This window comes from Taudactylus pleione, unplaced genomic scaffold, assembly GCF_031769625.1.
Source record: "Taudactylus pleione unplaced genomic scaffold, aTauple2 ptg000918l, whole genome shotgun sequence".
In the NCBI taxonomy this organism is placed as follows: domain Eukaryota; kingdom Metazoa; phylum Chordata; class Amphibia; order Anura; family Myobatrachidae; genus Taudactylus; species Taudactylus pleione.
Window position 1 is genome coordinate 5,213,541 of NW_028285319.1, and position 13,820 is coordinate 5,227,360.

At 42.8% G+C, this 13,820-nt stretch overlaps 1 long non-coding RNA gene and 1 pseudogene across 2 annotated transcripts in view; one reads left to right on the top strand and one right to left on the bottom strand.

Moving 5' to 3' along the window:
* The window catches only part of LOC148473406 (uncharacterized), a 147,314-nt gene that overhangs the window by 28,480 nt on the left and 105,014 nt on the right, over window positions 1–13,820 (top strand). For both annotated transcript variants that reach the window (XR_015872962.1, XR_015872963.1), the window contains exon 4: window positions 5,904–5,998. This is a non-coding gene — a long non-coding RNA (uncharacterized LOC148473406). The remainder of the gene's footprint in view (window positions 1–5,903; window positions 5,999–13,820) is intronic.
* LOC148473407 (uncharacterized) lies at window positions 1,434–2,511 on the bottom strand (annotated as a pseudogene).

Consider the following 13,820-nt stretch of genomic DNA (forward strand, 5'->3'; position numbering starts at 1 on the left):
CTCCCAATAATGGTGCCCCCAGTAGTAGCCACCCCCCCGTTGTGCCCCCACCCCCAGTAGAGGTCCCCCCAGTAGTAGCCACCCCCCTCCCCCTTTGTGCCCCAGTAGTGCAGGGAGGTTTTAAAAAAATATATATAAAAATATACTTACCTGAATCCACGCTGCTGCTCCGGTCCGCGACACCGCTCCCGCCGCCGCCCGCTAGTCCTCCCGGGCTGGCGCGCTCAGCATTATGGGAGAGACGTCATGATGTCTGTCCCATTACCCACTGTAGGAGTACCCTCTTGCAGTGGGTGCTGCAGCAGTCAATGAGAGTCTATCTGACTCACATTGTCTGCTGTTTAACACACGCATCGCCACCAGCGCTGGCAGCGATGCATTTGTTATGCACAGCCTAAGCTCGCCTCCTGGGACTATTGGGCAAGCGCTCAGGGGGAGGGAACGGGCTCAGCTGTGCAGCACAGGACCGGCGCTTGAAGCCTAGCGCCGGTCCTGTGTAAATGTGTAGCACTGACCGCACTCACTGCGGTCGGTGCTACACTGGTGGCTAACTAGGGCAGGCCAGACCGTGGGCACGCACCCCGCTCGCCCTGCCCTAGTTACGCCACTGCTATAAAAGTGATAAAAAAATGAAAAGTGCCTTCACACAATAAACATGTGCAAATGTTCTGGTTGGTACAACGATAAAATATTTAAAATGGCCATGTTTACGGCAATTGCCTATACACTGTATACTGTGGTGACTCTTGGTTTGTTTGTGTTGTGTTAGGGTTAGTGCTAGGGTTGTAACAATTGGACCCCATATTGCACTGGCCAAATCTGTGTTCTGGGTTCACTGGGGCCTGTGGTAATGCCTGTGGACCTCATTCAGAGCTGGACGCTATTTGTGCTCGCTCGTTCAGAAAAAAGGGGTGGCTATTCCAATGAACCGTTCGCTCTTTGCGGTCTGTTCATGCCTCTAGGTCTGAACGAGCGAACCAAACATGTGGTCATTTTTTTTTAAAACTACGCCCCCTGGCTGCTCGCATCCTACGTCATGTCCGCTATTTATTAGATTAATCAAGTACATCGACCAGCGTATGAACTGCCTGCTATTCTTGTGGTTGGTTTTTCCTACCGCAATCTTGCGAGCAGTTCTGACTATAAAATAACCCAGTGATGTGGTCAATGACGCTGCTGTATTAATTATGCACACCCATAAAACGCCCGTTTTGACCTTTAAGCACGCCTGCGTTCGGATCTCCTCTCCCCGTTTTCAAGCACCTTCCCCTGTTACCACCCACATACGCCTCCTCCTGTCACTCAAAATAGCAGGCATTCGCTATTTAGCCAACAAACGCTTTTCGGCCGCACTGACTGGTTCGCGCATGCGTATTACGATCCGTATGCATGCGCAGTTGTGCAAACATCGCTCGGAACGAACGAGCGGCCGCTTACGAGCGGCTCTGAATCAGGCCCTGTGTTTGGTTGGGAAAACCACGAGCAAATGTGCGCTCAAAAAAAGACATCTTTCTGTCTTGCATATCCATTAATTGCCTCATAAATGACTGCTGCATTTGCCTTTCGGACTCTAGAAACCGATCCAATCTAGCATCCTCCTGCCTCTGAATATCGGCATCCAATTCGCGGAGATGCTCCACGATCACAGAAGTCATCGCTCTAGCCGCTTGCTCCGACCTGTTGAGCTTCTTCTTTTTGGGTGGCACATTGTAGACTGCAAAGGGGAGAAACAAAAAAATATATATATAATATGCTCTGAGCCGACTTAAAGATAGCAGTGGTATTTGCGTACATGTGCTTGTGGCCTTCTATCTACCTGCACGCTAGCAGCACTCTGCAACAGTTACCATTTGGATTTAAGTGAATGTAGTGTGTGTGTGTAATGTGGGTGTTTTTCTTTTTTAAAATACTTACTATTAGCACGAAGCAGAGGGGTCTTTTTAGGGGCGCAGTCTCTGAGCTTGTCTCAACTACCTCATCTATAGTGGAAGCAATACTGTCAGCATTCACAGATGAATCCATCCTGTCAGCATTCACAGATGAATCCATCCCACTACCTTCTCTAGGTTCATCGGTCAGTAGGAGCAGTGATGTTGGTCTGCATTGCGAGGACGGCAGGGTAACCTGTGTAGCCGGTACCTCTTGACTATCCTCCTGCTGGCTGGAGCAGGATGGCGCAATTGAGGAGGACAATGCTATGGGGTTTGAAAGCGCTTTATTTCCAAAAGCGCTGTAGCACAATTGGTAATGCACCCATTATTTGCGGCCTGCACCACTTTTGTTGCAGTTATGATCGTGCACTTTAGTGAACTGCTTACGCAAGTCCTTCAATTTATTTACCACTTGCTGCTGCATGCGTTTTATCCCTCGGGACTCCAGCATCTGGGCTATATTGTGGTACACTACTGCATCTTTCTCTGTGCCGGTCATCTGGTGTTTAATTTCTTCCTCTGCCCTGATGAGCAGTAGCTCTCTGATATTGGCATCGGTCCAGTTTGTGGTAGCACACATGCTGCTGTAGGAACAGGGTGTGGGTCAAGCTGCTGTTATGGCTGTGTATTAGCCTGCATTTGTAGCTGCTGGTCAGGCTGTGGTGCAGGCTGCAATTCTGACTGTGGCAGCCTGTGTATCAGCCTGCATTTGTAGCTGCTGGTCAGGCTGTGGTGCAGGCTGCAATTCTGACTGTAGCAGCCTGTGTATCAGCCTGCGTTTGTAGCTGCTGGTCAGGCTGTTGTGCAGGCTGCAATTCTGACTGTAGAAGCCTGTGTATCAGCCTGCATTTGTAGCTGCTGGTCAGGCTGTGGTGCAGGCTGCAGTTCTGACTGTGGCAGTTTTTGTATCAGCCTGCGTTTTGTGGGAGTTGGTCAGGCTGTGGTGCAGGCTCTGTGCAGGTTTGGCATGCAAGTAATGGCTGTGTGTGTGTCTCTCTGCAGGGCCCTGACAAATGACATCATCTGCCAGCACCCCAGAAGCTCCAATCAGCTAATAGCAGAATATAGCCGGGTCAAATAATCCGGGTAGCACCCTTTCACACTGCTGCATGACACGGGAATAACCCGTTTTCAACCCTGCTCTCAACCCGAATAAGATTGCCCCGTAAATCGACCCGGGTTATTTTTTGGGGAGCCGTTCACACAATAACCTGGCAATAACCCGGGTTATTTGTTTGGTGTAAAAGGGGTAAAAGTGACTGAATGTGGTTATGGATGGAACCACCCTGCCAATAAGATTAAAGTAGCAGATACAGGTAAGGGTTCTTTCCCTAGGTCTCCTCCCATTATCAGAAGCTTCCTCGCACCCTACCACACACATTTCCATCTACTATCTCTTAATACTGCACTTCTGCAGACTAGGATGCAATCTTTTACTCAGTATACTTTTTCTGACTAAACATTTCTGAGTGAGCAAAAACCCACAAATCGAATGTTAGAGAAATACCCTTAAAGACAGGAAGTCTGATTTATTGATGTGTGGTAACTGAGCAGTTTTCACAAACAAAGAGAATGAAGGAAATATCATAGAGCAGGAGATTCAACCTCAGTAATCCCTCAAGGAACAATAGTTGCAAATTGTCAAAAAAGCAGATTTGGATTCAGTATATAGGGCTCTATTTACTACAATCCGCATATTGAATGCGGATTGTAGTGTGATATTACCGAGTGAATTCGCATTGCGAATTCAGGCAATATCACAGGGATTTACTATAAATCCCTTGCAGGGACAGAGCTTGTGATAAGGCTCTGTCCCTGCGGATCCCATCCACACTCTAGTCGCGGTATTTTCGGAAAAAATACCGCGACTAAGAGCCCACGCATGCGCCGACCCACCGTCGCTGCTACCCCCCACCGACGCTAAGCCCAGCCCCTGCGATCGCAGACCCCCGTGACCCCTCCTCCCCCCCACGACCCCCCCTTCATTACACTTACCTGCATCCTCCTGGCCTCCGGTGATCTTCTCCGGGCTTCCCGATCAGGTGATCTCCCATACTGCACTGGGACCCGATCACCTGATGACCGGGCAGCAGGGCACTATGGGAGACCAGCTGACCGGAGAGGAGCCATCACCGGAGGCCCGATCACCGGTCCCTGGATTCAGGTAAGTAAAAAAAAATTGTTTCATTTTTTTTTTCTTTTTTTTTTACAGCAATCAGCTTGCGGTCTGTTTAGACCACATAGCTGATTACTGGTACCGGCTCCCGGCTCTGCTCTCCCCGTTAGAGCAGAGTGGGAGCCCGGTAACCGGGGGAGACCCTGGATAACGCCACCTCCATGTGGCGTTATTATCACAGGGCTTTCCCCGATATTTTTTTACAATTTATTTTTAGTAACTCTGGTCGGATCACATTTCCCATTACAATTATGGGAAATGCGATCTGCTTTACTAAAAATAAGTGATACTTAGGGGTTGGAGTAGAATTTTACTAATTCTACTCCAATTGTCCTGTAATAACTACAGGTGATACTAAAATAATGTGAAAAGGGTGTGAAAACACCCTTTTTCACTTTATTTTAGTAAAAATAATGTTAATAAATAGAGCCCATAATCACTTAAGCTTTATTGTTTCTTTAAGATGCACTTGCAGCATGAAATGTTCTATAACAACCTACCATAATGAACTTTTCAAACACATGTAACCGTATACTGCATCACTATGTTGATATCACAATCAGGACATGACTATATTTTTTTGTTTATTTATAAATATATTTGGGTATCCCTAGCAATTCTAAATTGCAGTTTATTTACAATAGATTTAGAGTGAATTTATATTTCTTTGTTTAATAAAAATTAAATACTCAGACACAAACAAATAATAGCTTTGCAAACCATGCTGATGCCATTGTCAGTACATTAAAGTAACAAGTTGATATATACTGTAACCATCTTACTTCATGTAGCGTTCAATATTTCAGGTCACATGGGTGCCCCAGTTATTTTTCTTTCAAAATTATTATGTCTTGTTCCAAAGCAGCGTAAGTAGGAACCTAGGTGGAACTAATACATAGATACAACAGGCTGATGGTAGCCTGAACAAGTCTAAGGGGTCGATTTATACTTGCACGCTGTGCAGCTGTGCAGCTTTCCATTCATTATGATATGGATTTTGCTTATGTTTTTTAACATTCATCATATGTTTTATTAGCCAGAAAAGTTCTGGCAGTTCTAGCTAAATTACAATAGCAATTGTTTAATGTTAGCATATACTCATATTCCTGTTATAGATATTCTACAATGACTACAGTATAATGATTTTCTTGTGAAGCATTGCTGGTTTATGCTAGTGAATGGATAATTTAAAAGAAAAAATAATGTGCATCTGCATCCCCATTAGAGTAACCAACTAAGAACAGTATAAGTAAAATTAAAAGATAAATGTTTCTGGTGATGGTTCATTTCCAACTCCTTATTCAAGGGGTTGAACTGTAGATAAAAAACAATGTCAAGTTGAACATTTGTACTATCACAGGGCCAAATTCAATTCAGTGCGATGATGAATAGCCGTGGGAGGGAGTTCCCGCAGCTATTCAATACACTGCGCTGTTTGGGTGGCAAACAAAAGGATTTCTTCTGGCACCCCGAGGTTGAAATCTGACAAAAGTGGCAGGTGCACAGCTGTTTACTGGCTTAGCGTGGCGCTACCAGCTACGCTCCCAACACTTTAGTCAGAAAATGGTGGTTACCATGCCTTAACACCCAGGTTAAGTCATGAGTACCGGCATTCTCTGAATAGCTGTGGGAGCTCCCTCCCAAGGCTATTCAACATCGCACTGAATTAAATTAGGCCCACAGAGTCATAATTTTGTAACCTCTACCTCATATGATGTCATTCTCTGGTATATTTTGTTGACAATCATCATGTCATGACATAATTAGAATGTTGATAAAATGTCCATGTGTTTTAGAGGTGAATTACCAAGTATGGCTGCTCCAGTGATATCTTCCAGGTCTGTCAGTGATGTGCTGATGACTTCCGGCTGGTCCTGGGGCACTTCTGGTGGTAAGTATGGTATAATTTACTGATCCAGCTAAATACATTCTCTCACCTATGCATAAGTAATGAAATACACAAAACATGAGCTGTTGAAAGAGATGAGCGGTTCAAATTCCTTGGAATCTGAACATGCCCAAACTTCTGGGATCCAAGGCAATCTGAGCGGCAGCTCAGATCTCCCTGTCTGCCTTGGATCCCTACCTGAGCCAAAACCTTGCAATCACGCTGTTCAATCTCGTGGTTTTAACTTGGGGCACCATTTTTAAAAGTACAAATGAAATCAATGGGCTGACCGCTGATTGGATGAGAGAGTCGATGGTCACAACTCTCAGCCAATCCGTGCTTACCCATAGACTTCAATGGGGCAAACAGATGCAAGATTACAGCCCCCATCGCATCAAAGATTCCGCTACCCATAGTGCTGACACCACAGACACCCACCGCAGTGTCAACATTGCCTCGCCCCAGGACTGCTGACACATCCGGCAATTCCACACTCAGAACACTACTGGAACTCCGGCACTGCCAACAATGCTGACACCCCTGCACTGAAGACACCACCGGCACCCCTGAACTGCTGACACCCCTGCACTGCTGACACATCTGCACTCAGAATACTGCTGAGACTTTCACACTCAGAACACTTCCGGCACTCCTGCACTGCCAACATCACCAGCACTCCCACAATGAGGACATCACCTGCACCCCCAAACTGCCAAAACCGCCAACACACCGGCACCATTTGATGGACAATGCCGGCACCCTCTGTCACAGTAAGTGCAATCTTGGTGTATCCAACCTGCACTGTATCCAACCAACACTGTATTTGACCTGCATTGTAACCCACACTATATCCTCTCTGCACTGTATCCAACCCACACTGTATCTGACCTGCACTGTATCCAGCAGACACTATATCCGTAATGGGATTGAGTTACCGGCAGCTTCGGTGGAAGCCTGACAGGAGGAGATCCCGATGCCAGGTGGTAAGTATCTTAACCCTCCCCTGTCCACCCATTAACCTTCCCTTAGTGGTGCCTAACCCTAAAACTTCTGGGGTGGTGCCTAACACTAAGTCCCCCATGGGCATCTAAACCTAACCGCCCCTGACTGCCTAACCCTAACCTCCCCCCCTTTCCCTCCTACTCCTAACCCTCTGTGGGGGGTGCCTAACCATAAGTCCCCCCAGGGGGTGCCTAAACCTAATCCACCCTCCACAGCTAACACTTACCTGGGTCCAGTCTCTTACAGTCAGGATGCTGGCTGTTGGGATTCTGATCCCAGTATCTAGATCATAAAAGAGATAGCGGCATTGGCATTTCGCTCGGCAGCAGGATGCTGGTGTTGGTATATTGATAGCCAGCATCTAGTCTGCTGGGATATTAACTACATCCTCTGTATCCCACACTGTATGTGACCAGAACTGTATGCGACCCACACTGCATCCAAATAACACTGTATGCTGCACTGTATGTGACTAGGACTGTATGTGACCTACACTGTATGCGATCTGTGCTGTATCCGAACCACACTGTATGCAACCCACAATGTTTCCCACACTGTATCCAACCCACACTGTATCCAACCTACACTGTATCCCACACTGAATGCGACCCACACTATAACCTGCACTGTATCCAACCCGCAGGTACAGAATGCTGTTTTTATGGTTGGGAAGATTTTGGGGAACTGCTTACCAAAAAGGATGATTGATCACATTACTGATTTGCAAAACATTTTTAAACAGAAATAACTACTGTGTATTTGTGCCGCTGCTCTGTTTCTTAGTTTAGTCAGCCAGCCTTTGGCTTATATTGGTTAACAATATTGTGAGCTGTGAGGTGGTCAAAATTCAGTGGAAATAACTGGAAATTAATGTTATTGATGTTAATAATACTCTAGGAACAAAAAAAGGCACACATTATGTGATTTTTGTTTTTTTGTAATTTTTGGGAAAAAATTCAAAACCAATCCCAAAACAAGTCATAGTGTTTCGGCAAAACCAAAAACCAGACAATGAATTAGAACCAAAACCAGCAAAAATGGCCCAGCGCACATCTCTACCTGTTGATGGTTCTAAAGGACTGAAGTTAAGAACCACTACTCTAAGACAGTGATTCCCAACCTCGGTCCTCAACGCACACCAACAGTCCTGGTACTAGTAATATCCATGCTTGAGCACAGATGGTTAAAAAAATAATAACTTAGGAACAAATTAAGTCACCTGTGTTAAAGTATGGCTATTCAAAAAACCTTGACTGTTAAGCAGGCCACACATCTAAAGATTATCTGTCCAACCAGCCAACTAGTTGATTGGTTGGAATGAAAATCTGGTAATGCATGGGAGTAACTGATGATCAGCAATTTGCTCTTAGATGGCAGAAAACAGATGAAAATGGTCGTCAGACTAGTTTGTTAAATGTTTGATCTAAAGTTTCTAAACAATTGTTCAAACAACAGTTTTTGGCCATTTTCTGGTGTTTGGGAGCAAATTGCTGATTGTCATTTGCTTTCATACATTACCAGATTTTCATTCCAACCAATCAATTAGTTGGCTGGTTGGATGAAAGTTGGTTTAGTGTGTGGCCAGCTTTAGTGTGCCTTGAGGACCGTGGTTGAGAACCCCTGCTCTAAAAGGTCTCCAAATTAGAAAAAAAATCTAAATATTTTTTGGAAAGTCATAACTATCATATCTAAAAATAATAAAAAAAATAGAATGTGAAAAAAACAGTTGTGTTTTCATCTTTGTGGGTATGGTAGGTGTTTACTGAATCATTGTCAAACTAATCTCTATCATTCTCAAAGTAAATATGAATGAAAAGGATCCCCCAATATTTATGCTACAAATCTGAGTTTATGTCCCATTACTTCCAACCTAAGAGTTTGTTGAGACAAGTGTACAGTATTTTAAAAAATTTTCCACCTCACATTGCCTGCATAATTTTCAGTGTACATGTGTACATAGTTCTTGTGATATGAGGCCTGATTCACTACCGTTTGCATCTACGATTGCAATAGCAATTACGCACGCAGTTCAACTGCAATAGTATGCTAATTCCATGCGATTGCTATGCCACCACTACACTACATAAGGACGCCCACTTTACCTTACACACATCTGTAATGTTTAGCAGGACTGACAAACCATCAGTACAATCGAGTACAGCCTCACGCACACTTGCACAAGCTCTGACCTTCCACTGAAATGTCTAACTTCAGCGCATGCTATGTGTTCTAAGGTTGTGTAGGGCATCTCAGTTCCCATGCAACGGCGTTCAAATGCACTGGCACACCTGTGCTTCTCCGACCACCACCCTCCATCACCACCCACAAATGGCACTTCCTGTCAAGCACTTTGTGATGGGTCTGCATAATTGCTTCGATCGGAGCCCCAATTGCAGTGGCCGGTTCACGCACACGCACTGCGATGCTTATGCATGTGCAGTATGCAACAATCAGCTGATTGCGTGTGTATTGGCAACTGCTATCTAAGCTGAATCAAGCCCTCTGAACCATATAATGGTGTAGAAGGCATATATATCTTCTATACTTACATTCGGGAGAGCTAGTTAATTATATATTGGAGTAACTATTTGATTTATGTTTTAAGCATTTAGGTAAAGAGTTAAGGAAAACCAGATTTTGTTCCTATTTTTATTGTCCTCCTACAATTTCCATCATCTATCTAATATATATATATATATTCTACTATTCTAACACAAATTATTTTATGCAATAAATACAATATAAAAATAAATTTTCCTGACCGCTAATTGGGAGATTTTCTAACAATAACTTAGTAAGTGAAAAAAAAGAGTGTATAGTAATAGGGTATGAATTTTTCAAAAGTGTTTAATTTTATTGCCTTTAAAAATTTTACACTTTAAATCCCATGGCAAAATCACCAAATATGCTGCACTTCTAAAAACTTGTATCCTATTACACCCCCATCCCCCCAATATTTATTATTTTATTATATTTATAGAAGTGGTAACTGAAATGTATATTTATTATTAGTTATTATATATGCATCTTAATTTTGAATGTAAATGTTGTCGCAAATTGTATGCGGTTATAAAAACAATGTTTTGTCCATAGTAAAAAGAATAGCCTTTTCAGATTAAGCACACCAATTTGAAGTACATGTGCTTACTCAACGTGACCAATTTAGAACAATTATTGGAATGTTTATAAACAACCCCTGTGAGCAGGCATTGCTACTGAGTGTCCAGAAAACAAAATCAAAACTTAATGTTTGCCACAATATTTTTAGATTCCATAACACGTGATAAAGCCAAATGTTTTTATCATATACTGTAAGTGAAAATTAAAACAACAACTAGAAAAAAAAGAACTAATATATACAGCAGACCTTTGTTTACAAGACAAGACAGACAAGCTTGGTAGCCAATGAGGACACAAGAATTGAAGGACCAATCATATTGGGCTAATTTGCATAACACCAATCAGTGAAAAGGCTTATCCCTTTATAATCTTGAAAGATCAATACAGAGAGACACATATACTCCCAGACGAAGGCTGTAACTGCTGAAATGCATTGGGGAACAGGATTTTACTAAATACCATACAAGGTGACTGAAAGACTTATACTTCCACAACCTATAACATTGTGAGTGGTGATTTAACAGCTGCAATCACATGAACCACCCTGAAGTCCCCAACAGGAAGAGAGATACACGTGGAGAACACTTATCCAGCAAGGGGAAAGAGCGGTGAGATGATGGGAAGCAGGGATGCAAGTCTATATCTTTGAGGGGGTGCACGGTGACTGATTCCCTGGAGCCATAACTGTAACATCCCCTCCCCAGACAGGAGTTGTCCCCTCTGATGTGCTGTATAGTGCCAGTGGTCATCTGGTATCTCAGGCACACTGCTAGCACATGTGCTCGGACTAGGACAGAACCCCCTTGTCACTTCATTGCCATACTCCTTTCCCCATGAAGATCACTCCGGGCAAAGACATCAGTGCTCACCTACTGACTTGGTTAAGATGAGCAGGATGCCGCAATTCTTAACTCCTACACCCTCCTGGTAACCATTCATTCACTCATCGATTTTACATTATATTGGGACCTTATCATATCAGCTTATCCCCATTCATTGGGATGAATGATTTTTATGGCTATTAACACTTGGTTGTCCTTCTTCTGATGCACAGCAACCTTAATCCTAGTTGTTACTACATTAATCTGTTGAGGCGTCATTGTTTGTATATATTTATTTGTTGTATGCACATACTGCCATATAGTCTACTTCATATAGTTGGAATGTCTATGCTGTTTTATTTGTTTATTTTAATTTATTTGCTGTTTTATTTGTTTATGTAAATCTATATAATTAAAGATTTATGCTAATTACACTGTGTTCACACATTATTTAAGATGAGCGCAGTATATACCTTTTTCTTAATTAACATTGATAGAGTCAGCTATCCTATACAGCAGCTCACTGATTACACTATTAATCATCTAGCTCAGTGCTCAGGGGCATTGTATACAATTTATTGACAATGTCTTGTACCAAACACCACTGTTTCTTCAGCAAATGTGGTCTTTTCTTCTTCATGACTCCATGCAAATGGGTTTTCTGAACATTTGCATAGTAGTAATTGTCTGTCCATGTAAAACCTAGTACGGGACCGTGAGGTCAGCACCACTGTAACCTGGAGGCTGCACGCATAAGACCACATACAGTAGTGGACCATAAAGGAAATTGAGGGCACAGGAGGACACCAGAACTCCAGTTACATCACACTCTGTCCCCAAGACTTTAGAGCATAGGCCCAGCAGGGGTAATGTTCAGGTCTAGAACTGAATAGTTAGGAGCCCCATGAAATAGTTCATCCACCTCCCCACCCAGTCAACAATGCAACATATTTGTTGACAGGGGTCAGTAACCATTACTGCCCTGGAAAAGATTGTATGAGACAGATCCCCACACCTTCTCCACTGTCCTAGAGAAGCACTGGGTCTATTCAATAAAAGGATTGGTCCTGCATTTTTGGTGTAAGCCTATCACTTCCATCACACATATTGAGACAACACATATCCTTAGTCACCCACCCAACACACACCACTGCATATACCCCACTATACACAGCATAACCTAACACCTACAGACATACATACATGGTTTTAGCTATCACCACAACATTCCCCACCAAACCTCATTTCACACACCCCATTACACCATCCCCACTTTCCCATTCCTGCACCCACACCTACCTGGATCACATGTACCAATCATTATGTAGACTTACTTTAGTAGGACTCGGTACCCCTTCTATACGGTGCTGCACCTGCCTACCCAGCCCATCCCCCTTTGCCTCCCATACATTATAGCTCTTCCCCCCCCACCCCCTCACCACACCTATGAAACATGGTTCACCCCATCATCTCTTTACCTTTGTCACAATATGCTGAATCCATTTGAAGGAGTTTCCAAATTAAGCCAAAATTCACGTAAAGTTAACCTTCTGCCATTTTGCAACATCTCCACAGCTTTGGCAATGTTGATATCTGTAACCATGGTGGATGGTCTCCCAGAATGCACTTTGTCAGTCACTCACGTATTACCCTCTTTGAAGTGCTTCTGCTACCGAAATACTGCAGCATGGCTAGTTGTTTCTCTTCCGAATGCTTGCCGTAACATTTATGAGTTTCATTTCTGCTTTTTCCAAGTTTAACACAAAATTCAATCACATATCTCTGAAGTAATTTCACAGACATGTCTTCCTCATCTGCCATGACGAAACATATGAAGATTTTCCACTTGCTGTGACCAAACAAAGAAAACCATGCCAGTCCAACCGCAAGTTCAGACACATTGATGTACTGTATGAGCTTCACAATAACCAGCATATTGCTGCCACGTCTGCCTATGGGACAGAAAAACAGAGGCAGTCTCATTACTTTTTAATCATATATTGTGTATAAAGATCTTCCAGTTGGAAAAAAAATAATTTTCTAATAATAATAAAATTAATAATAATAATAATAATAATAATACCTGTTACATCCCCAGAATATCTGTATTTTTTGCAATACCCCACACATTGAAATACATATACTATGGGGGGGGGAATTCAATTAGCCTCGTTAATTTTTCACATGAGAAAAATGTGAGTTTTCAACTTTTTTGCGCAATTCAATTGCATCCCATTTTTTGTGTGAAAAAAATTGGATTTGACCAAAAAATACATAGAATCTGTGACCTATGTGTTTTAACGGGTTCATTATCAGGTAATTTTTTTTAACCTGCCTCAATAACTGCTGGCTTTGGGGCTAATTGAATGGCCCCTAGGGGATGAATTAGCCACTGTAAATTACCATGGCTAATTAAATCACCCTTAAATATGTTTATATACACTATTTAACAGGTTACAGTAACTTAATGTGAGTTCTCCTATATAATAATTTACAGTATAGGTTACATTTTACTTTATAATACACAAATGGACACAAGTTCTGCAAATGATTACTGAATTGATTAAATCAGATCTCGGTGAGGATAAGCATTGTGAACATAACACATTGTTTATACAGATATAATTTATAGTAGTTTCTAAATAAAGTAACATCACTATAACATCTTATGAAAGTATCACAGACTAGTTGCTGAAAAGGAATCAGTATGGGGAGTCAAATCCCGATGCCAGAAACTGAAAGTGAAGATCCTGATGGGGTAAGTATATTAACTAACCCTAACCCTCTCCCCCCTAACTCTAACCCTCCTTTAGAGGTGCCTAACCCTAACCTCCCATCTAGTGCTTAACCCTAACCTCCCCCATGTAAGTGCCTAAACCTAA